At 45.1% G+C, this 24,847-nt stretch overlaps 1 pseudogene; it reads right to left on the reverse strand.

The window, feature by feature from the left end:
- Positions 1 to 453: 453 nt before the first annotated feature.
- Positions 454 to 24,473, reverse strand: LOC118650500 (annotated as a pseudogene).
- Positions 24,474 to 24,847: the final 374 nt, after the last annotated feature.

Consider the following 24,847-nt stretch of genomic DNA (forward strand, 5'->3'; position numbering starts at 1 on the left):
GGGGCAACCAGGCTGGCAAGGGAGGGCAGTTAGAGGTGACCGGGCCAGCAGGGAAGGGCAGTTGGGGGCGATCAGGCTGGCAGGGGAGGGCCCTATAGAAACTTAGTCAAGAGCTCCCCCGGCCTCCCCCAGATGAGTGTTCCTGTAGTGTCAGCTTTCTGTTGTTTGTGCAAGGAGGCAGGCTCCCTTCCAGCGGGGGCCCCAGAGCCTCGAGCCTCTGGAAGGATGGTGTCCCTCCAGAGCTCCTGATTGATGCCCATCTCTCCAACCTCTCAAACTCAGGGTGGGTGACCCTGGGGGAGAGCAGACCAGGCCAGGAGGGCTGAGCACCTGGACAGAGCAGATGCTGCATTCCTCCTCAGATAGGCCCTGCTGCCCCACCCCAGCCAGGGATCCCCATGCTGCAGTCTGGATGTGGAATGTGGGGGTGCAGCTTCCTCATGTGCTCTCTGCTGGCTCATGGCAGGCACACAGGGCATGAGGGTGTCTGAATAGGAAGGCTTCCAGGCAGCAAGAATCCCAGAGCCAGGGACTGGCTCCTGAACTCACATGTTTCTCAGGAGAGAAAGGGGGTCCGCAGCAAAGGCAGCCACACTCTGGCGCATTTCATTCTCATTGCCACGCAGGGGGATCAGCGATACGCTGCCCATCCAGACCTCGGGGACCACCCGGGGCATGCGTGAGGGCTCTGAGGGCCACAGCAGGCCATCATGCTGCGCAAAGAGAAAGGTGGCGAACCACTCTGGGAGCTCCATCTGTGTCTCACAGCAGAGGTACCACTGCTGCTTCTCGTGTTTCTCTGTCTCGTGCACCATAGTGAAGCCCCAGCAGATGGGTGGCTGGAGTTTCTTCTTCACTCCCAAATAGACTTTGAGGCTCTTCACGGGCCACTCCTTCTCAGGTCTGTGACTGGTCTCAGAGGCCCCGCTCCACGGCCTCTGGCTCCAGATCTCCTGTGGAGCCGCAGGCAGCTGCTGTTGAGGCTGAAGTAGCGATCCTGGAATCCACCTGAGGGCAGGCCCAGGCCCAAGTCCAGGAGGCTGCGGTCCTCACGGAACTTCATCATGCCATGCTTGGTTTCACCCACATGGCTGGCCAGGTACAGCAGCATGGCCTCCATGGACTGGTACTTCTTCACCACCAGGTAGCTGTCTATGCCCAGCCCATGCAGGATGGGCAGCACCTTCTCTGAAAAGTGCAGGGGGAGCTCTGTCTCCTTCCTCTCATTGACCTCAAAGCAGGTCCAATAGTCCTTCTCCCTGATGCTCACATTTCTGCAATCCAGGATCTCCAGGGTCAGCTCCTCAGCTGTCATGGATGCTGGGATCTTTTATTTTTTAAAAAAATTTGTTTTATTGCTTAAAGTATTACAATGAGTATTACATATGTCTCCTTTTTTTCTCTCTCTCCTTTTGACCTTCCCCTGGCCTCCCCTACCGCCCCCCCCCCCAGTGTCTTGTGTCCATTGGTTATGCTTATATGCATGCATACAAGTCCTTCAGTTGATCTCTTACCACCCCCCCCACCCCCGCCCCCAACCCTCCTCGGCCTTCCCGCTGTAGTTTGACAGTCTGTTCCATGTTGCTCTGCCTCTGTATCTATTTTTGTTCATCAGTTTATAATGGTCTTAATTATCCATAAATGAGTGAGATCACATGGTATGTTTCTTTCATTGACTGGCTTATTTCACTTAGCGTAATGCTCTCCAGTTCCATCCATGCTGTTGCAAATGGTAATAATTCCTTCTTTTTTACAGCAATGTAGTATTCCACTGTGTAGATGTACCAAAATTTTCTAATCCATTCATCTACTGATGGGCACTTAGGCTGTTTCCAGATCTTCGCTATGGTAAATTGTGCTGCTATGAACATAGGGGTGCATATATCCTTTCTGATTGGTGTTTCTGTTTTCTTGGGATATATTCCTAGAAGTGGGATCACTGGGTCAAATGGGAGTTCCATTTTTAACTTTTTGAGGAAACTCCACACTGTCTTCCATAGTGGCTGCACCAGTCTGAATTCCCACCAGCAGGGCACGAGTGTTTCTTTTTCTCCGCATCCTCTCCAACACTTGTCGATTGATTTGTTGATGATAGCCATTCTGACAGGTGTGAGGTGGTACCTCATTGTTGTTTTGATTTGCATCTCTCGGATGATTAGCGACTTTGAGCATCTTTACATGTCTCTTGGCTTTCTGAATATCCTCATTTGAAAAGTGTCTAGATAGGTCCTTTGCCCATTTTTTTAAATATATTTTTTATTGATTAAGATATTACATATGTGTCCTTATCCCCATGTTGCCCCCTACCCCCCCCCCCGCTCATGCTCTCACCCCCCCCCCTCCATTGTCCATGTCCATTAGTTAGGCCTATATGCTTGCATAGAAGTCCTTTGGTTGATCTTTCCCCCTTACCCCCACCCTCCCCTACCTTCCCTCCAAGGCCCAACAGTCCAATCAATGCCTCTCTGTCTCTGGATCAGTCCTTGTTCATCAGTTTATGTTGTTCATTATATTCCACAAATGAGTGAGATCATGTGGTATTTATCTGTTCTCCAGTTCCATCCATGCTGTGGCAAATGGTAAGAGTTCCTTTTTCTTCTTCCCCTTCTTAAAGAATACCTTTCAGCATTTCATATAATGCTGGTTTGGTGGTGATGAACTCCTTTAGCTTTTTCTTATCTGTGAAGCTCTTTATCTGACCTTCAATTCTGAATGAGAGCTTTGCTGGATAAAGTAATCTTGGTTGTAGGTTCTTGGCATTGCCACTCTCTTCTGCATGGTTTCTGTTGAGAAATCAGCTGACAGTCGTATGGTTACTCCCTTGTAGGTAACTGAGTTTCTTTCTCTTGCTGCTTTTAAGATTCTCTCTTTGTCTTTTGCTCTTGGCATTTTAATGATGATGTGTCTTGGTGTGGTCCTCTTTGGGTTCCTTTTGTTTGGGGTTCTCTGTGCTTCCTGGACTTGGAAGTCTATTTCTTTCACCAGGTGGGGGAAGTTTTCTGTCATTATTTCTTCAAATAGGTTTTCAATATCTTGCCCTCTTCTTCTGGTACCCCTATAATTGTGATGTTGGTACGCTTGAAGTTGTCCCAGAGCTCCTTACACTATATTCATATTTTTGGAATCTTTTTCTTTTTTCTTTTTTGGTTGGGTATTTTTTGTTTCTTCGTATTTCAAATCTTTGACTTGATTCTTGGGATCCTCTTGTCTGCTGTTGGATCTCTGTATATTATTCTTTATTTCAGTCAGTGTATACTTAATTTCTAGTTTTTCTTTTTTCATATCCTCCAGGGTCTCACTAAATTTATCGGCGGTTCCCATAAAATTCTTGAAAAACCTTATAAACGTGGTTTTGAACTCTATATCCAGTAGTTTGCTTTCCTCCATTTCTGTCATTTGTGACCTGTTTCTTTGTCTCCGCATTTTTTATGCTTCCCTGTGTTGGTAGAGTGGTTTTGTGTGCTAGGTGTCCTGTAAGGCCCAGTGGCTCAGCCTCCCCAGTTACCTGAGGTGGACACTCTTGGTGCACACCCTTGTGGGCTTTGTGCACAGTCTTGTTGTAGTTAAGCCTTGATTGTTGTAGGATCACTGGGAGGAATTGACCTCCAGGCCAATTGGCAGTGAGAATCAGCTGTGTCTGCAGTGGGAGAACTTCTGTGCTGAAGACACCCTTCTGGGGCAAGACTTGCTTCAGTGGGGCTTTGGTGCTCACTGAGTCTGCGCCCTGAGTGTGTCCCTTATGGATCTGAGGAGTTGTAATCTGGTTGGTCCCCCTCTGACCACTGGGTACACTGGCACTTGGATCTCTAAGGAGGTGCTAATTTAGCCTCTTCCTGGGGTTACCCAGTAGGAGCTACGAAGAGAACTGAAGATTCCCCTTCCTTTTTTGGAGTTTGGAGGTGCCCTGATGAGGCCCAGCTGTGAAGCAATGCAAGCTGCTGTGGGGCTTTGGGCCTTCTCTTGGAAGTTCTGGGTCTGTCTGGCCCAGCTGCAATTTGTTAGGTAATTTTCAGATTGCAAAGGGCCAGGGCATTCATATGCAAAAGCCTCTGCCGCAACCTGGGTGGGGCGGGGTCTCAGGGAATCAAAGGGCAGAGCAAGCAGCTATGGTTGGTCCTCAGACCTGCCCTAAGGGGCCGTGCGTCTCAGTGTCCCGATAATTGCTGCAAGCACCTCTGAGGGAAAGCCACCCTCAAGTTCCAAGTTCTTCCCGCTGCCAGACAGTCCAGTTTCTCCCCGTATGAGTCCTGGGTCCCCAGAGACTTCCCAGAACTGGAGTTCAGAGCAGTTGGGAGCTTATGACTCCCTCCTGATTCAAAAAAACAGCCTCGTCCTCAGGTACTAGCCCCTTTCCGCACGTGCGCTCGAGCCTCCGTACCTTTGCACTTTACTTCTGCAGCTCCTCTGAGTCTCAGTGTGCTTTTCTCTTTTCTTCTAGTTGTAGAATTTACACTCAGCCAGCCTTCCTGTAGTTCTGGATGATGCCTGTTTGGTCTTTTTGTTGTATTTTTGAAGTTGTTGTGGGAGGCAGCAATTTCCCGGTGTTTACCTATGCCGCCATCTTAGTTTCTCCTTTGCCCGTATTTTGTTTGGGTAGTTTATCTTCCTTTTGTTAAATTGTATGAGTTCCCTATAAATGTTGGAGATTAAAACCTTATTGGTGATAACATTGCAAAATATGTTCTCCCATGCAGTGGTCTTTCTTGTAGTTTTGTTGATGGTTTATTTTGCTGTGCAGAAGCTTTTTTTTTTTTTAATTAAATCTTTATTGTTCAGATTATTACATTTGTTCCTCTTTTTTCCCCCCATAACTCCCCTCCTCCCAGTTCCTGCCCCACCCTCCGCCCTCACTCCCCACCCACTGTCCTCATCCATAGGTGCACGTTTTTGTCCAGTCTCTTCCCGCATCTCCCACACCCCTTTCCCCCCCAAGAATAGTCAGTCCATTCCCTTTCTATGTCCCTGATTCTATTATGATCACCAGATGTTTGTTCACTTGATTCTTAGATTCACTTGTTGATAGATGCATGTTTGTTGTTCATAATTTGAATCTTTACCTTTTTCTTCTTCTTCCTCTTCTTAAAGGATACCCTTCAGCATTTCATATAATACTGGTTTGGTGGTGATGAACTCCTTTAGCTTTTCCTTATCTGTGAAGCTCTTTATCTGACCTTCCGTTCTGAATGATAGCTTTGCTGGATAAAGTAATCTTGGTTGTAGGTTCTTGGCATTCATCACTTTGAATATTTCTTGCCACTCCCTTCTGGCCTGCAAAGTTTCTGTTGAGAAATCAGCTGACAGTCGTCTGGGTATTCCCTTGTAGGTAACTGAGTTTCTTTCTCTTGCTGCTTTTAAGATTCTCTCTTTGTCTTTTGCTCTTGGCATTTTAATTATGATGTGTCTTGGTGTGGTCCTCTTTGGATTCCTTTTGTTTGGGGTTCTCTGCGCTTCCTGGACCTGTAAGTCTATTTCTTTCACCAGGTGGGGGAAGTTTTCTGTCATTATTTCTTCAAATAGGTTTTCAATATCTTGCTCTCTCTCATCTTCTGGCACCCCTATAATTCTGATGTTGGTACACTTGAAGCTGTCCCAGAGGCTCCTTACACTATCTTTGTATTTTCGGATTCTTTTTTCATTTTGCTTTTCTGGTTGGGTGTTTTTTGCTTCTTCGCATTTCGAATCTTTGCCTTGATTCTTGCGCTCCTCTGGTCTGCTGTTGGGAGTCTGTATAGTATTCGTTATTTCAGTCCATGTATGCTTAATTTCTAGTTGGTTCTTTATCATAACATTGAGGGTCTCATTAGATTTCTTGAGGATCTCACTACATTTATCGGCGGCTTCTTGACAGTTCTTAAGAGACCTTAAAAGTGTGGTTCTGAACTCAATATCCTCCATTGACAGTTTTGTCCTGTATCTTTGTCTTCGCATTTTTTATGCTTTGTTGGTGCACCCCCTAGTGCTCTTTGTGCGCAGTCTTGTTGTAGTTAAGCCTTGATTGTTGTCGGCAATAATGGGGGTGATTTTACCTCCAGGCTAACTGGCTATGAGAGTCCACTGTGTCTGCAGTGGGACAGCTTCTGTGCTGGATCTCTAGGGTGGTGCTAATCTAGCCTTTGCCTGAGGCTATCCGGCAAATGGCTCTGTGCAGGGCTTGGGCGGGGCGGGTCCCCGGGGATCTACAGGGCGGGCTGGAGCAAGCAGTTATGGCTTCTCTCAGTTCCGTCCCTAGGGGCTCTGCCTCACAGAGTCCCAGCAAATGCTGCAAACCTCAGAGAGAAAGCTGCTTTTGATTTCCGACCGAAGCCAGACAGTCCCGCTTCTCCCGTTTGTCTGGGTTCCTAGAGACTCGCCCGGATCTGGAGCTCAGAGTCTGAAACTCCCTCCCGATTGAAAACAGCAACTGTGCCCTCCGCCTCCAGTCCGCTCCGCGTGCACTCTGCACCTTAGTATTTCACTTCAGCACTGTGCCTCCTCTGAGTCTGGGTATGATTTTCTCTTTCCTCCTAGTTGTAGAATTTCCACTCAGCCAGGCTTCCTGTGGTTCTGAATGATGTCCGTTCCGTCTTTTAGTTGTTTTTAGAAGTGGTTGTTCGAGGCAGCAATCTCTGGCGTTAACCTATGCCGCCATCTTGGTTTCTCCCAGAATCACCTCCAGAAGCTTTTTATTTTGATGTAGTCGCATTTGTTTTTTCTCTTTAGTTTCCAATGCCCTAGGATCGTGGTCGGCAAACTGCAGCTCATGAGCCACATGTGGCTCTTTGGCCCCTTGAGTGTGGCTCTTCCTAAGCCTTAGGAGTACCCTAATTAAGTTAATAACAATGTACCTATCTATATATTTTAAGTTTAAAAAATTTGGCTCTCAAAAGAAATTTCAACCATTTTGCTGTTGATATTTGGCTCTGTTGACTAATGAGTTTGCCAACCACTGCCCTAAGAACTATTTCAGTGAAGAAATTGCTTCGGCATATGGCTGAGATTTTGTTGCCTTTAGATTCCTCTAGTATTTTTATGATTTCCGGTCTTACATTTAAGTCCTTTACCCATTTTGAGTTTATTTTTGTGTATGGTGTAAGTTGGTGGTCTAGTTTCATTTTTTTGCATGTAACTGTCAAATTCTCCCAACATCATTTATTGAAGAGACTGTTTTGACTTCATTGTATGTTCTTGCCTCCTTTGTCAAATATTAATTGTGCATAGTGGTTTGGGTCATTTCTAGGTTCTCTATTCTATTCCATTGGTCTATACGTCTGTTCTCGTGCAAGTAACAGGCAGTTTTGAGAACAGTGGCTTTCTAATACAGCTTGATATCTGGTATTGAAATCCCACCTACTTTGTTCTTCTTTCTCAGGATCGCTGCAGCTATACGAGGTCTTTTTTTATTCCAGATGCATTTTTGGAGAGTTCATTCTAGGTCTGTGAAATATGCCATTGGTATTTTAATGGGGAGTGCATTGAATTTATAGATTGCTTTGATTAGTATGGAGATTTTATTTTATTTATTTTAAAAATATATTTTCTTGATTTTACAGAGAGGAAAGGAGAGAGATAGAGAGTCAGAAACATCGATGAGAGAAACATTGATCAGCTGAATCCTGGACACCTCCTACTGGGAATGGGCCCATAACCAAGGTACATGCCCTTGACCGGAATCAAACCTGGGAATCTTCAGTCCCCAGGCCGACGCTCTATCCACTGAGCCAAACCGGCTATGGCAGGTAGTATGGACATTTTAATGATGTTAATTCTACCAATCCATGAACATGGTATGTTCTTCCTTCTGTTTATGTCTTTACCTCTTTTTTCAATGTTCTGTAGTTTTCTGAGTAGAGGTCTTATTCCTCTTTAGTTCAGTTTATTCCTAGGTGTCTTAATTTTTTTGGTGTGATGGTAAGTGGGATTGCTTTTTTAGTCTCTCTTTCTGTAAGTTCACTATTGGTGTATAGAAATGCCATAGATTTCTTCGCATTAATTTTGTATCCTGCTACATTGCCGAATTCATTTATTAAGTCTAATAGTTTTTTGATGGAATCTTTAGGGATTTTTATGTACAATATCATGTCATCTGTGAATAAGGACAATTTTACTTCATCTTTTCCAATTTGGATGCCTTTATTTCTTCTTCTTGTCTGATCGCAATGGCTAGTACTTCCAGTACTATGTTGAACAAGAGTGGTGAGAGTGGGCATCCATGTCTTGTTCCTGTTCTTAGGGGAAATGATTTTAGTTTTTGCCCATTGAGTATGACGTTGGCTGTGGGTTTTTTATATATGGCTTTTATTATGTTGAGGTATGATCCTTCTATTCCCATCTTGCTTAGAGTTTTTATCAAAAATGGGTGTTTAAGTTTGTCAAATGCTTTTTCTGCATCAATTGATATGACTTTTTGTTTTTTTTTTCTCTCAATTTGTTTATGTGATGTATCATGTTTATTGATTTGCAGATATTGTATCATCCTTGCATCCCTGGGATAAATCCTACTTGGTCATGGGGTATGATCTTTCTGATGTACTGCTGGATCCGATTTGCTAGGATTCTGTTGAGGATTTTGGCATCTATGTTCATGACGGATATTGGCTTGTAATTCTCTTTCATTGTATTGTCTTTATCTGGTTTTGGTATTAGGGTGAAGCTGGCTTCATAGAATGAGCTGGGAAGTGTTCCTTTCTCTTGAATTTTTTGGAATAGTCTGAGAAGGATAGGTTTTAGTTCTTCCTTGAATGTTTGGTAAAACTCCCCTGTGAAGCCATCTGGCCCTGGGCTTTTGTTTTCTGGGAGCTTTTTGATGACTGCTTCAATTTATTCCATAGTTATTCCCCTGTTTTGATTTTTATATTCTTCCTGATTGAGTTTTGGAAGGTTGTATTTTTCTAGGAATATGTCCATTTCCTTCAGGCTGTCTAGTTTATTGGAGTAGAGTTGTTCATAGTATTGTTTAACAATCAATTGTGTTTCTGTGGGGTCTGTTGTTATTTTGCCTCTATAATTTCTGATTTTGTTTATTTGGGTCCTCTCTCTTTGCTTCTTGGTGATCCTGGCTAGAGGTTCATCAATCTTGTTTATCCTTTCAGAGAACCAGCTCTTGGTTTCATTGATCTTTTGTATTGTTTTTTTGGTCTCTATGTCATTTATTTCTGCTCTGATCTTTATTATCTCCTTCATTCTGCTCACTCTGGGATTTTCTTGTTGCTCTCTTTCTAATTCTTTGAGTTGTAGAGTTAGATGATTTACTACCATTTTTTCTTGTTTTTTGAGGTAGGCCTGTAGAGCTATAAACTTCCCTCTCAGGACTGCTTTCATTGCGTTCCATAGGTTTTGGATTGTGTGTTTTCATTGTCATTAGTTTCCAGGATGTTTTTAATTTCTTCTTTGATCTCTTTGGTAACCCATTCAATATTTAATAACATGCTATTCAGCTTTCAAATGTTTGAGTGTTTTGGATTGTTTTTATTGAAGTTTATTTCTACTATTATGCCATTGTGGTCTGAGAAGATGCTTGGTATGATTTCCATCTTCTTAAATTGGGGGAGACTTTGTTTGTGACCCAATATGTGGTCTATTTTTGGAAATGTCCCATGTGCGCTTGAGAAGAATGTATATTCTGCAGCTTTGGGGTGAAATGTTCTGAAGATGTCTATTAAGTCCATCTGATCTAGTGAGTCATTTAGGATTGCTGTTTCTTTGCTGATTTTTTTGTCTAGAGGATTTATCCAGTGATGTCAGTGGTGTGTTTAAGTCCCCTACTATGATTTTATTGTTGTCTATCTCTCCCTTGATATCTTCCAGGAGTTTTTTTTATGTATTTGGGTGCTCCTGCATTGAGTGCATATTTGTTTATCAGAGTTATTTCCTCTTGTTGTGTCAATCCCTTTAGTATTATGAAGTGGCCTTCCTTATCTCTTGTTATGGCCTTCACTTTGAGGTCTATTTTGTCCGATATAAGTATTGCTACCCCAGCATTCTTTTCCTTTCCATTTGCCTGAAAGATATTTTCCCATCCCTTCACTTTCAGTCTGCGTGAGTCCTGTGTTCTGAGGTGGGTTTCTTGTAGACAACATATATATGGGTCATGTTTTTTTTTTTTTTTTGTGTGTGTGTGTGTGTTTTTTTTTTTTTTCCATTCAGCCACTCAATGTCTTTTGATTGGAGCATTTAGTCCATTTACGTTTAAAGTTATTGAAAAGTACTTTTTTGTAGCCATGTTCATTTTTTGTGCCTGTGTTCTTTCTTACCCTTTTATTTCTTCTGTTTACACCAGTCCCTTTAGCATTTCTTCCATTGCTCATTTGGTAGTGATAAACTCCCTTAGTTTTTTTTTTTTTTTTTTTTTTTTTTTTTTTTTTTTTTGTCTGTGAAGCTCCTTATTTCCCCTTCAATTTTGAATGATAGCCTTGCTGGATAGAGTATTCTTGGATTCAGTCCCTTGCTTTGCATCACTTTGTAAATTTGCTTCCATTCTTTTCTGGTATGATGTGTTTCTGTTGAGAAATCATTTGATAATCTAATGGGAGATCCCTTGTACGTAACTTTCTGTCTCTCTCTTGCAGACTTTAAGATTCTCTCTTTGTCCTGAACATTTGCCATCATAATTATGATGTGTTTTGGTGTGGGTCTTTTCAGGTTCATATTGTTTGAGACTCTCTGTGCTTGTGTGACTTTTTTCTTCCCCCCATCAGGAAAGTTTTCAGACAATATTTCTTCAAATAGGTTTTCTATGCCTTGTTCCTCTTCCTGTTGTTCTGGCACCCCTATTATTTGTATGTTGCTTCGTTTCATGTTGTCCCATAGTTCCCTCAGGCTCTCCTCTTGTCTTTTAATTTTTTCTCCAATTGCTGTTCTGTTTGGGTGTGTTTTGCTTCCCTGTCTTCTAATTCGCTAATTTGGTCCTCCCTTTCTCCTAGTCTACTATTGAAACTTTCCATGGTGTTTTTTATTGCAGCTATATCACTCTTCATTTCTTCTTGATTCTTACATAAGTTGATTTTTTCCTCCATCCAGTTTATGCACTCTAGGACCCTTATTCTGAATTCTTTTTTCTGACATACTGCATGCCTCTGTTTCACTTAGCTGCTTTTCTGGTGATTTTCCTTTTCTTTCCTTTGGGGGTTTCTTTGTCTACCCATGTTTGATCTCACCGACAGATCTAGATGTTGAGTCTTTCAGGGGCTGCTCCTTGGGTGGCAGTGCCTCCTCAGGCTGCAGTTGCTCCTTGGGTGGTTTTGGTATCAGCTGCTCCTCAGTTGGCAGCAGCTCCTCTGGTGGGTGCTGTTCGCAGCCGTGGTGGCTCCTCTGGCTGGTCGGGGGAGGCATCTCGCACAGCTGCTGTTCCTCAGACAGAGGGTGTGCTGATCACGAGGCTGCTGTTCCTTGGATGGAGGCTGGCTGCATGCTGCTGTTGTTCCTCTGATGGGGCGAGCTACTTGTGAGGCTACTGCTCCTTGGACAGGGGCAGGTTGATTGCAAGGCTGCTGCTCCTCGGAGAAGTGTAGGCTGCTCACGTGGCTGCTGCTCTTCGGATGGAAGATGGGCTGCTTGTGCGGCTGCTGCTTTTTGGACAGGAGTGTGCTGCACGCGTAGCTGCTTTTTGGACAGGAGTGTGCTGCACGCGTGGCTGCTTCTCTTCAGACGGGTCACTCACCCGACTGCTGCTCATTGGACAGGTGCAGGCTGTGTGTGGCTGTGTTCCTTGGACCGGTGCGGGCTGCGCAGGGCTGCTGCTCCTCGGACTGGGGTGGGCTGCTGCTGCTCCTCGAGTGGGGATGGGTTGCTCGCAGAACTGCTGCTCATCGGATGGGGGCGGGCTGCTCACACAGCTGCTGCTCCTTGGACAGGGGCAGGCCACGTGAGGCTGCTGCTCTTATGCTTGGGGCAGGCTGCTCGCGGGGCTGATGCTCCTCGGACAGGAGTGGGCTGCTCACATGTCTGCTGCTCACGTGGTTGCAGTGCCCTGGACTTTCCAGGGGAACTCTGCCCTCCCTGGCTGCAAACTGTCTCACCAGCTGAGTCTTCTTCGCCAATTCTGGGTGGATGTTATTTGTTTCAGCTGCTCATTCTATTTGCTTCAGGACAAGCCTTGGGACACATCCGCCTATTCCACCACCATCTTGTCTCCCCCCTGGATGCTGGGATCTTGATATGCTGCTCAGCCTCTGCCTTCTGTGTCCCACTGGCAGTATCAGCCACACGCATCTTTGCAATGGCAGTGACTCTTCCCGCTGTTTCCTCAGCTCCTCCTCGTCCACACTTAATACCACCACATAGTGGTTGATGAGGTCTTCCACCACATGGCCAGCCTTGTAGTCCTGCCCATCTGTCTGGAAGAGCGTGAGCCCAAACACAATAGCCAGGTTGTGTGTGTTCATCTGGTTCATGTCAGAGAAGCACTGGTCACAGTACAGGTGGCTGATAAGGGCCTTCACTGTGGCCTGGTTGACTGTTGGCAGATGCACCAGGAGCCCTCGGTACCTGGAGACCTTCTCCTCCTCATCCTCAATCTCTGAAGCCTCCAGCCGGAATAGGCGCTGGGCTCCAGTGAAGAGCCCATCAGGCAGGTCTCGCAGGAAGCGTTTGAGCGCAGAGGAGAGGTTGTCCACATGTTGCTCGCCCTCCTTGAGGCGCACAGAGCGAGCATCCTGCCGCAGGCTCTCCAGCAGCTGCTGTGTCTTTGAAGTCTGTCCACTCTTGCGGGAGATTCCCTCGGAGGTCAGGCCACACTGCGTGATGTAGTCCACGCAGCGGTACACTATCACTGGGATGTCTGAGTCTCCCAGCTGCTGCTCTGACAGTGTATCCACCAAGCTGGCTCCTGCTTTCTGGATGGACCCCAGCCAGCCTGCAAAGTCCAGTCGCTGTTCTCCCTGGATATACAGTGTCCTTCTCTCCACCAGCACCAACACCTGGTTCTTGCTGTCCCCTTGGACAGAAAGCTCCTGCAGTTTCCGCAGTTGCAATGGCTCCTTGCAAGGCCCCTCTGGGAAGATGGCATGGAGCTCAGAGCCCGTGAGAGAGAACCAGCCCTCCTGGGCCCGCTGTAGGCTCAGGCAAGCTTTGTAGGGTAGGCGCCCAAGCCATTCAAAATCCCAGGCCAGCAGATCCTCAGCCAGGGGAGGCACGAACGCCTTAGCAATGCACTTGACCCACTCACGAGCCAGGTCCGCACTCTCTTGTCCAAACAGATATAGTCGCTCTCCCTCCGTGTATACCTCAAAGGTGTGCTCAAAGCCGTGGGTGTCAGGAGGGGACACTGCCAGGTACACAATCTTGCTGGCCCAAATCTCCCCATTGGGGGTCACTGCCCTCTCATTCTCATAGTAGCTCAAGACCCCGTCACTAAGGACGTACCAGCATCGGCTGAATTCTTCCTGGCCACAGCGCTCCTGCAGCAGCTTGGCAGTGGAAGTGGTCTTGTAGAGGAAGTCACTGTGGCTCACAGTTGGCAGGACAACTGAGTAGTGCTTTTCCAGGGGCTTCATCAAATCCAGCCGAGGTACCTCTGTGGTCCGGTTGTTCTGAAGGAATTCCATCTGCAGTGTCTGCCCCTCCTGCTCCGCAAGAGCCACGGGTGTGGGAGCCTCTGGGCCCCCGGTGAAGCAATTGACCCCAGCTCCACATCCCAGGAGTGCCTGGGTCTCGGCCAGGTCTGTGGTAGTGACTGAGGCACACAGGACCTTGTCCAGCTCCTTCTGGTTGCCAAAGAGAGGATGGTAATGGCGGTACTTGCCCTCGAGGTATTTGGCCTCCAGGTGACTCCGCAGGGCACTGCAGCTGCTGTGGTGCTGCAGGGCCTCACTAGGAGGCATGCTGGCTCCCCAGAAGCAGTTCCCGGCGCCATTGCCCAGCTCTAAGAGAGCTCGATGAGTGTTTCTGTCCACACCTTTCTGTCCATCTTCAGGCTCCGCACCTTGGAGACGCCAGCACCCATGCCATGGCACTTCCCCACACAGCGCTTGCAGATGACGACACAGAGGTTGATGGAAGCCCAGTCAGGCTGGGCAGCCCCGCATCTGTTGGGGGCCACGGCCCAGATGTGATCAGCCACCTCTGAGGTAGACAGGGTTTCGGCAATGGCTCCCTGCATGGCCTCCAGCCACTGTTCCTTCTCTAGTTCTGTTTTGGCTAAGAAGCTGAAGATGTGGTACGGGGTAGTGAGATCGAAGCTACGCCGGCCCACTTCCTTCACATTGCCCTCGCTCATGTCGATGAAGGTGATGCCTATGCCCAGGTGGTACTCCTCCAGATTCTTGTAAAGCTGCACTTTGTCCCCAGCTACAGCCACATACAGTTTATTCTTGATGCCATGCAGCTCCAGGCTGCCAGCAAAAGTCAGGCAGCTCTGAGCCTTAAACGCCCAACAGAGAAGCACTAGATAGCTGGCCCGGGCATGCTGCAGGGCCTGCATCCACTCCTTCTTCTCCACATCACTCTCTGCCTGGAAGGCAAAGATCCGATTGCTCATGATCGCTTCAAACTTCTGGTCCCCAATGGCAGCCACGCGGGAGATGCAGGCCAGAGATAAAGCGCTTAGAGTAGGAGTCCTTGTTACTATCAAAGTATCGCAGGTACTCCACATCCAGTGTCACCCATCGCCTCTGATATATATAAGATCCTTGCGGTGGGTTCTTGTCCAACTGGCCAGACTTGATGACCTGTGCGATGGGGGTGGGGACCCCGGGCAGTCAATCCATGGGATGAGGTGGGAGCTGGGGGATCAGGAGGCTGCTGGGCAAGGATGAGCTCAGGTTGTTGGTGTGCCATCCACCATTGGGGATGCCGTCGTAGGCCTGGTCATCCTCTTCTTCATCCCCTTGGTCATCTGACAGTTCCTCCCCCTCTCTCAGCAGACTGGCCACATGCATGGGCACATGGGACTTAGCTTACTGAAGGCTCCTCCTTCTTGGACTCCTGGCCCTCCTCTGGGGTCTCATCGTAGTCAGGGTCATTGAACTCTGGGAACCGGTGAAGAGGCTTTGGGGGAATATCTGGGAGCTGGGAGAAGGAGGCTGGAGAGGCTCCCGGTGGAAGGTGACCCGGGGCTCCTCAGGTTCTGGCTGAGGAGAGGCTGACAGTGGTGATGACAGTTAACTCCTCTTCTTTGTAGGGAAGGCTGCTGGGCTGCCCAGGACACTGGTCCTCCCAGTTACTCTGAACAGCTGCTCACCTTGGCCTGAGGTGGTAGCTGCTCTGAGCAAAGACCATGAGGAGACCCAGGTTCTGGCACCACCACACTCCCCCTGCAGCAGTGAACTTGCAGCCTCAGGCTGGGCGAGCCCACCCCGCCGGCAGCGTTTACTTTTGGCATAAATGTTCTTTTTAAAATTTTGATGATAATCTAACTTTCTTTCCTTTTGAGTTATGTGTTCTTTTTTTCTAGAAGCCAAACATTCCTCCTTTCCTACTGCTCTGTCTCCTTCTTTCCCTCAGTCATTTTACTAGACGATCTCTTGGTCATTCTAAGGTTGATATTCTCATGTACAAAATGTGCTTTAAATATGTGGCTTCAATTTTTCTTTTTTAATTTCATACATGTTTTCCTGAATTACAGTTTTTAGTATTCATTCTGTTCTCTTGTTTTAGTTTTCTTCTTCAGGGACTCATATTATCTGCATTTTACTTTTTTTCAATTTATGTTTAATTTTTCAATTAAAACATTACATACATTACATTAGTCTCAGGTGTACCATGTACTGATTAGAGATTTATATAACTTACAAAGTGATCACCCTGATAAGTCTAGTTATACATAGTTATTACAATACATAGTTATTGCACAATACATGGTTATTACAGTATGACAGTATTTCCTAAGCTGTACTTTACATCTTTGTGACTATCTTTATAACTGTTAATTTGTACTTCTTAATCTCTTCATCTTTTTCAACCCTCCCTCTCAACCCCCCTCCCATCTGGCATCTATAAATTTGTTTTCTGTATCTATGAGTCTGTTTCTGTTTTGCTTGTTCATTTATTTTGTTTTTTTAGATCCACATATAAGTAAAATCATATGGTATTTGTCTTTCTCTGTTTGACTTATTTCACTTATAATAGCCTCTACATCCATCCATGTTGTCTCAATGGTAAGATTTAATGCTTGTTCATGTCTGAGTAATTATCTGCATTTTCAGTCTTTAATATTTGTTACTTTCTATCAGATTCTTTTTTTATTCATTTTTTAAATTTTTTCAATGTTCCTTTCTTGATCTTTTGTATTTCTTAAGGCATTGCTTCTTATGTTCATTCATTCTTGTGTTTTTTTCCAGTTTAATCTTAAATTCTGAAATAATTTTTTAAAACTGATTTTTCTCTGCTACCTCATTTCTGAGTTTTTCTAATTGTGATTTATGTTTTCTTTTATGTTTTATATACCTTTCTTAATGTCTCCTATCATATTGAAATAGTAAGTTAGTTTTGAACTGCTCTGTGGGCCTATCTTTCTATTGTGTTTTAATTGTCTGCAGGGATATTATTTTGCTCCTTATTCTCTTTTATCCTTATGATAAATCTGTACATGATTTGACCTTGAGATTTTTCTTTTGCCAGCCTTTATGTGAAATTAGTTTTATTGAAATCTTAGAATGAGATTTCAAGAAATCTCAAAAAATTTTCAAGAAAATTTCTTTTTTTTCTTTTTTTTAAAATTAAATCTTTATTGTTCAGATTATTACATTTGTTCCTGTTTCCCCCCCCCCCCCCATAACTCCTCTCCTCCCAGTTCCCGCCCCAACCTCCACCCTCACTCCCCACCCACTGTCCTCTTCCATAGGTGCACAATTTTTGTCCAGTCTCTTCCCGCATCTCCCACACTCCTTTCCCCCCCAAGAATAGTCAGTCCATTCCCTTTCTATGTCCCTGATTCTATTATAATCACCAGTTCATTCTGTTCATCAGATTATTTATTCACTTGATTCTTAGATTCACTTGTTGATAGATGCATATTTGTTGTTCATAATTTGTATCTTTACCTTTTTCTTCCTCTTCCTCTTCTTAAAGGATACCTTTCAGCATTTCATATAATACTGGTTTGGTGGTGATGAACTCCTTTAGCTTTTCCTTATCTGTGAAGCTCTTTATCTGACCTTCAATTCTGAATGATAACTTTGCTGGATAAAGTAATCTTGGGTGTAGGTTCTTGGTATTCATCACTTTGGATATTTCTTGCCACTCCCTTCTGGCCTGCAAAGTTTCTGTTGATTAATCAGCTGACAGTCGTCTGGGTATTCCCTTGTAGGTAACTGAGTTTCTTTCTCTTGCTGCTTTTAAGATTCTCTCTTTGTCTTTTGCTCTTGGCATTTTAATTATGATGTGTCTTGGTGTGGTCCTCTTTGGATTCCTTTTGTTTGGGGTTCTCCGCGCTTCTTGGACCTGTAAGTCCATTTCTTTCACCAGGTAGGGGAAGTTTTCTGTCATTATTTCTTCAAATAGGTTTTCAATATCTTGCTCTCTCTCATCTTCTGTCACCCCTATAATTCTGATGTTGGTACGCTTGAAGCTGTCCCAGAGGCTCCTTACACTATCCTTGCATTTTTGGATTCTTTTTTCATTTTGCTTTTCCGGTTGGGTGTTTTTTGCTTCCTCGCATTTCAAATCATTGACTTGATTCTTGCGTTCCTCTGGTCTGCTGTCGGGAGTCTGTATAATATTCGTTATTTCAGTCCATGTATGCTTAATTTCTAGTTGGTTCCCCAACATAACATCGAGGGTCTCATTAGTTTTCTTGTAGATCTCATTAAGTTTATCGGCGGCTTCTAAACAGTTCTTGAGAGACCTTAAAAGTGTGGTTCTGAACTCTATATCTTCCATTGACAATTTTGTCCTGTTTCTTTGTCTCCGCATTTTGTTATGCTTTCTTGGTGCACCCCCTAGTGGTCTTTGTGCGCAGTCTTGTAGTTAAGCCTTGATTGTTGTAGCTAATACCAGGGAGGGTTTGACCTCCAGGCCAAGTGGCTGTGAGAATCAGCTGTGTCTGCAGTGAGAGAACTTTTGTCCTCTAGGGAGGTGCTAATCTAGCCTTTGCCTGAGGCTATCCGGCAAATGCCTGTGTGCAGGGCTTGGGCAGGGCGGGTGGCACAGGATCAACAGGGTGGGCCGGAGAGAGCAGTTATGGCGGCTCTCAGTCCTGTCCCCAGGGGCTCTGCCTCTCTGAGTCCTAGCAACTGCTGCAAACCTCGGAGAGAAAGCTGCACTCGCTCTGACCGAAGCCAAACAGTCCCGCTTCTCCCGTTTGAATCTGGGACCCTAAAGACTCGCCCGTATCTGGAGCTCAGAGTCAGCGACTCCCTCCCGATTGAAAACACCAACCCTGCCCTCCGCCGCCAGCCCGCTCCGCACACTCCGCACCTCAGAATTTGACTTCAGCACTGCGCCTCCTCTGAGTGTCCGTATGCGTTTCTCTTTCCTCCTAGTTGTAGGACTTCCACTCAGCCAGCATTCCTGTGGTTCTGGGTAATGTCCGTCTTTTAGTTTCACTTTTGAAGTAGTTGTTCAAGGCAGCAAACTCCGGCGTTAACCTATGCCGCCATCTTGGTTCTCCAAGAAAATTTCTAACTCAAAGAGTTCCCATTTATTATTTTGTGTAGTTTTAAAAACTTTGGTGACTTGCTTTTGGGTATTTCCTGGATCTGTTTCCTCCCCATTTGTACTTTTCTTTAAAAAGCACAAAATGATTCATGAATTTGAGTATCATTGCTACACAAGGGCCACCTAAACTCTGTATTATTCCAATTTTAGTGGAACAATATCAAAGCAAGCACAACCAAAGACTTTTAACAGGTTTCAATGCTCTGAGGATAAATTCTTCCCATAGAAGCTAATATTTAAGAAACGGAAATCTGATTATATCACCCCGTCCCCTGATGGCTTTCTGATTACTCAGTGGCTTTCCACTACACTTAGGATAAAATCCAAACTCTTTCCCATGGCCTAAAGAATCTGAGCAACCTGGCTCTTGCTTTCCTCTTGGATCTCATTTTGTACCCCTTTTCCCTGGCCTCCTAGCTCCAGACTTCTTTCTGGTTTTAGAAGAACCAAATTTATTCTGCCATTCCCATTTTTTGGAACTTTTTCCCCTTACAGTTCCAGCTCTTCATATGCCTGGTTCTTTCTCATATTTCAAGTATCAGCTAAAATATATTCTTTTCAGAGGAAATATATATATTTCCTTATTGTTTACAGTATTACAGATGTTCCCAATCCCCCACCCCCCCTTTCTCCCTCCACCAAGCCTCTATCCCACACTAGGCCTTCACCATACTATTGTCTTGTCCATGGCCTATGCATATCTCTATATAAAAGCCTAAGTGACCTAACGACAGAACGACTGAACGATCAGTCGACCAGTTGCCATTATGCGCACTGACCACCGGGGCAGACGCTTAATGCAGGAGCTGCCCCCCTGGTGGTCAGTGTGTTTTCACAGTGGGAGCACCGCTCAGCCAGAAGCTGGACTCAATGGCTGAGGAGTGCAGCTCTGGTGGTGCAAGCCTCTCCTGGCTCCACAGCAGTGCTACCAAGCAGTGGAAGTGGCAGTGGCAGGCACAGCGGGACCAGGATGAGCGGAAGCGGTGCCTAGCTCTGGCTTGGGCTCCTCCCTGGCCACCTGCTGCTTCAGGCACTATTACATCCCTCAGGGAATGTTAGACTGCTGGTTTCAGCCCTATCCCCACAGGCCTACCGGGATTGGGCCAAAACTGGCAGTCCAACATCCATCTAGGGGTCCTGGATTGTGAGAGGGTGCAGGCCAAGCTGAGGGACCCCACTGGTGCACAAATGCATGCACTGGGCCTCTAGGCCTATATAATAAAACCCTAATATGCAAATCGACTGAATGGCAGAATGACTGGTGGAACAACCAGTCACTATGATGTGCATTCACCACCAGGGGGCAGATGCTCAATGCAGGAGCTGCCCCCTGGTGGCCAGTGTGCTCCCATAGGAGGAGTGCCACTCAGCCAGAAGCCGGGCTCACGGCTGGCAAGCGCAGTGGCAGTGATGGGATCCTCTCCCACCTCCATGGCAGTGCTAAGGAGCAGCGAGTGCAGCTGGCAAGCACAGTGGCAGTGGCGGGAGCCTCTCCTGCATCCGCTGCAGGTGGGCGGTAAGGAGCAAGTGGTCCCAGACTGCGAGAACCCTGGACTGCTAGAGGATTGGGCCTAAGCCAGCAGGCAGACATCCCCTTAGGGGGTCCTGGACTGTGAGAGGGCTCAGATGGGGATGAGGGTCCCACACCAGTGCATGAATTTCATGCACCGGGCCTTTAGTATGCATATAAGTTCTTTGGTTAAGCTCATCCAGTCCAGCCCCCCACTGCAATTCCTCTGAGATATGTCAGTCTCTTCCATGTCTCCATGTCATTGGATTTACTTTGTTGGTCAATTTATTTTGTTCATTAGGTTCCAAAAATAAGTGAGATCATGTGATATTTGTCTTTTTCTGACTGGCTTATTTTACTTAGCCTAATAGTCTGCATCTCCCTCCCTGATGTCTCAAAAGGTAAGAGATCCTTCTTTTTTACAACTGCATAGCATTCCAGGGTGTAAATGTACCACAGCTTTTTTTATCCACTCACCTACTGATGGGCACTTGGGCTGTTCCCAAAACTTAGCTATTGTAAATAACAATATTATGAACCTAGGGGTGCATATATTATTTCTGTCTGATTGGTGTTTCATGTTTCTTAGGATACATTCTAGAAGTGAGGTCACTGGGTCAAATGCTAGTTCCATTTTTAATATTTTGGGGAAACTCCATTCTATTTTCCTTAGTTAGTGGCTGCACCAATGTGCATTCCCACCAGCAGTGTACTAGGGTTCCCTTTTCTCCACATCTTTGCCAGCACTTGTAGTTTGTTGATTTATTGATGGTAGCCATTCCGACAGGTGTGAGGTGATACTTCATTGTCTTTTTAATTTGAATTTCTCTGATGATTAGTGACTTTGAGCACTTTTTCATATGTCCCCTGGCCATCTTTTTTCATGCTGTTGAGCATCCTTGCCATCGTTATTCTGAACTGTATAGCTGATAAATTTCTTATCTCTATTTTATCTCTTCTTCTAGAGTATTCTCTCATTTTTTCATTTGGGATTTATTTTTTTGTCTCCCCATTTTGGCTGCCTGTTTGGGTTTGTGTCTATGTATTAGGTAGAACTTGTATTACTCCTAATCTCTAGTGTGGGACCATGTCAGATGCTGTTTGTGACTGGCCTGAGTACCTGTTTGGAGCTATCAGCAATCCACAGCATGTGGCTCCCTCTGCTGGGGCTGGGTGCCTTTGGAAAAGAACAAGATGTGCACCAAGGTCTGCTCTTCCTAGCCCTGGACCCAGAAAAAGATGAAGCAAAGACTCAAAGCCTCCAGAAATCCACCTCTGCTTACAACCTGATTGTTATTCAGTCTTGATTAGCCTCAGGCAATGGACTACAGGGTGGGACTAGAGGTTTTCCAACAGAGTGGGGAAATTGATTTGCCCCAAACAAAAGTTGCCTTGATGATAAAGGTCTGCCAGAGAAAGATGTCCTCTGTAGTAGGAGGATGACTTAGCACAGGATACGGGGATGGCTGCCTTCTGAGCTCTAACCCCAGGGCCCTAACCCTGGATTCTGCTCACACAGCTCTAGTCCACACTGATCTCCCTCTGCTGGAGCCCAAGGTGAGTGGCTGCACATGAAATTTTGTGTGTTGGCCCTTTAAGAGAGTGCCTGCATTTCCAGTCATCTCTCCCTGGAAGACAGCAACCCTGCTGCTTTTCACAACCAGATGGTATTTGGGCACCTTTCTCAGTTCTGATGCTCTGAGCTTGGGGGGCAAGCTTGGGGTTTAGACCCCAGAGTTCTCAATGGGACCCCCCCGCCCCCGCAGTTGAGATATCCCTCTGGAACTTCAACTGCTGTCTGTGGGTGCTTGTCCAGTTTTTTCATACCTCTGCACTTCCTCCCAGTCTCCATGGGTTCTCTGTTTTCCATCCTTAGTTATCAGGGTGCTCTCCAGCTAGTATTCAGTTGATTATTCAGGATGATTTTTCTGTATTTTAGTTGTAATTCCAGTTTGTTCCTGGGAGGGTGTCAGTGTAGCTTCCACTTACTTCACTGCCATTTTGGAATCTTCTTCTCCTCCTCCTCCTCCTTCTTCTTCTCCTCCTCCTCCTTCTCCTCCTTCTCCTTCTTCTCCTTCTCCTTCTCCTTCTCCTTCTCCTTCTCCTTCTCCTTCTCCTTCTCCTTCTCCTTCTCCTTCTCCTCCTCCTCCTCCTCCTCCTCCTCCTCCTCCTCCTCCTCCTCCTCCTCCTCCTCCTCCTCCTTCTTCTTCTTCTTCTTCTTCTTCTTCTTCTTCTTCTTCTTCTTCTTCTTCTTCTTCTTCTTTTTAAAGCAGTCCCTTTAACATTTCTTGTAATGGTGGTTTGGTGGTAATGTACTCCGTTAGCCTTTTTTTTTGGGGGGGGGGCGGGGGGAAGCCCTTATTTTTCCTTTAAGTTTAAATGATAGCCTTCCTGGATAGAGTATTCTTGGATCAGGCCCTTGCTTTACATAACTTTGGATACTTCAAACCACTGTATTCTAGCCTGAAGTGTTTCTTTTGAGAAATCAGCTGACAGTTTGATGGGAACTCCCTTGTAGGTAACTTTCTGTCTCTCTCTTGCTGCCTTTAACATTCTTTTGTTTTTGTCTTTAACCTTTTCCCTTTAATTATAATCTGGGCATGGGCCTCTTTGGGTTCATCTTGCTTGGGATTCTCTGTGCCTCCTGAACTTGTGTGACTTTTTCCTTCACCAGGTTAGGGAAGTTTTCTATCATTATGTCTTCCAACATGTTCTCCATTCCTTGCTCACATTTTTCTCCTGTTAGCCCTCTGATGAAGATATTGTTATGTTTCCTATTGTCCCAAAGTTCCCATCACTATCCTCCTGCTTTTTAATTATTTTTTTATATTTTTTGCTCTAATTGGGCATTTATTTCTTCCTTGTCTTCCAAATCATTGATTCCATCCTCTGCTTCATCCAATATACTTTTAATTCCTTCCAGTGTATCATTGATGCCAGATATGCTATTCTTCATTTATCACTAATTCTTGTTCATGGTTTCTATTTCCTTTTTCCTGCTGTTGTAGTTTTCACTAAGTTCCTTGTAATTCTCCTTAAGTTCCTTGAGCATCTTTATAACCACTACTTTGAAACCTATGTATGATAGATTGCTTGCCTCCATTTTTATTTAGTTTCTTTTCTAGAGATTCTGCCTTTTCTTTCACTTGGAGGTTGTTTCTTTGTCTCCTCTTTTTAGCTGCATCTTTGTGTTTGTTTATATGTATTTTCTAGAAGTGTTATGCTTCCCAGTCTTCATGGGATGGCCTTATGTAAAAAATGTCCTGAGATACCCTGTGGTGCAGTCTCTTTGATCCTCTAAGCTGGATGCTCTAGTAATGTTCCTTGTGTGGGTAATTTGGGTTTTACTCTTGCAATTGGGACTTGATTGTTAATGTCCCATTTGTAGGTAGGATCTCCACTACAACTTTCTGACTCGAAGGCTCCAACCTAATCTTGTCGTCTTAGTTGTCATACTATTCTTCATTTATCACTAGTTCTTGTTCATGGTTAAATTGCCATATCTTCTAGCAGGTGCTGACAGAACAAAACAAGACTGAACTAAAAATAACAAGAAAAACAAAACAAAAAAAGCAATAACAACCAGTAAGACTAAAAAAGAAAATGAAAGAAAAGCAAAGCAAAGAAAAAATGAAAATAATACTAAAAGACATGAGACCAAAGAATTAGAGGGAAAAAAAGATAAAGAAAAAAAGACAAAAGGGAAAAAAGAACCAAAAAAGAGAATATGGAAGCAAAGAAGGGAAACAAATAGAATACATAACAAAGGGAAAAGGAAACAAAAAAATGAAATAATAATTTTTAAAAGTAAAAATAATGAATATATTAAAATATATAATAGGAAAAGAAAAACTGGAAAAGGAAAGAGAAAAGAAGAGATAAATTAACATAAAACAAGGAAAATTAGAATAACAATATAAAGGAGAGAGAAGAGAATAGAGTAAATGAACAAGAGAAATAAGAGATATGAAACAGAAAAAAGAGAAGAAAAAACCCCAAAAACCTTTAGATCTACTATTTGTGGAGCTCACTGTATTTTTATTTGATGTTGTTAAATCTGATACTTTGGCATGTATATCCCAGGGCCTCCCGGGAAGTTCTCTGGTGCAGGCCTATGTGAGTCATTGTCTCTGCCTGGCTCTGGGCACCCTACCTGAGGCCTGATAAGGAGCCCCATGTAGTCTGAGGCAAGGGGGAATGGCTCTAAGCTGGGCCTCCATTGCCCAGAGACTGGATATGCCATGTCTCGGTCCTTGAATGTCCCTATTCTGAGCTGGTATCCCTTCTCCAATGGAAATGGGCTCTGCAGGGGTATCCTGGTCTTGGCCAGGATGTTTTGAATGCATTCATGATGGGAGTGGTGCCCATAGTGTGTAAGAGTGGAGGTAGGCATCTCCTCTTCTTCCAATGCCTCAGCTCTGCCTGGCTTGCTTGCACCACACCATAGTCACCTCTAGCAGGGAGGAATAAAACAAGCAAATAAAAAATCAGCCCTGCTCAACACTCCAAACTTTCAGCACCACTGGCCCCCACTAGCAGGGTTTCTGCCCAGGTTCTGACCAAATATCCAAGTATCCCATGCCACCAGCCCCAATTATAGAGGTGCAGATTTCCAGTCCAGACCCATTCCCCCTTGACTTGGGTTGCTGCAGGTCAGGTCAGCAGTAGCCGTTCTGCGGGTGGGGACAAGAGCATCTTTTCTGTGTTCCAGATGGGCAGGGCTATTCCTCCTTCTTGGTCCTTACGTCCAGTCCCTGTTCTGCTCTC

The sequence above is a fragment of the Myotis myotis genome, unplaced genomic scaffold (assembly GCF_014108235.1).
Source record: "Myotis myotis isolate mMyoMyo1 unplaced genomic scaffold, mMyoMyo1.p scaffold_m19_p_3, whole genome shotgun sequence".
Classification (NCBI taxonomy): domain Eukaryota; kingdom Metazoa; phylum Chordata; class Mammalia; order Chiroptera; family Vespertilionidae; genus Myotis; species Myotis myotis.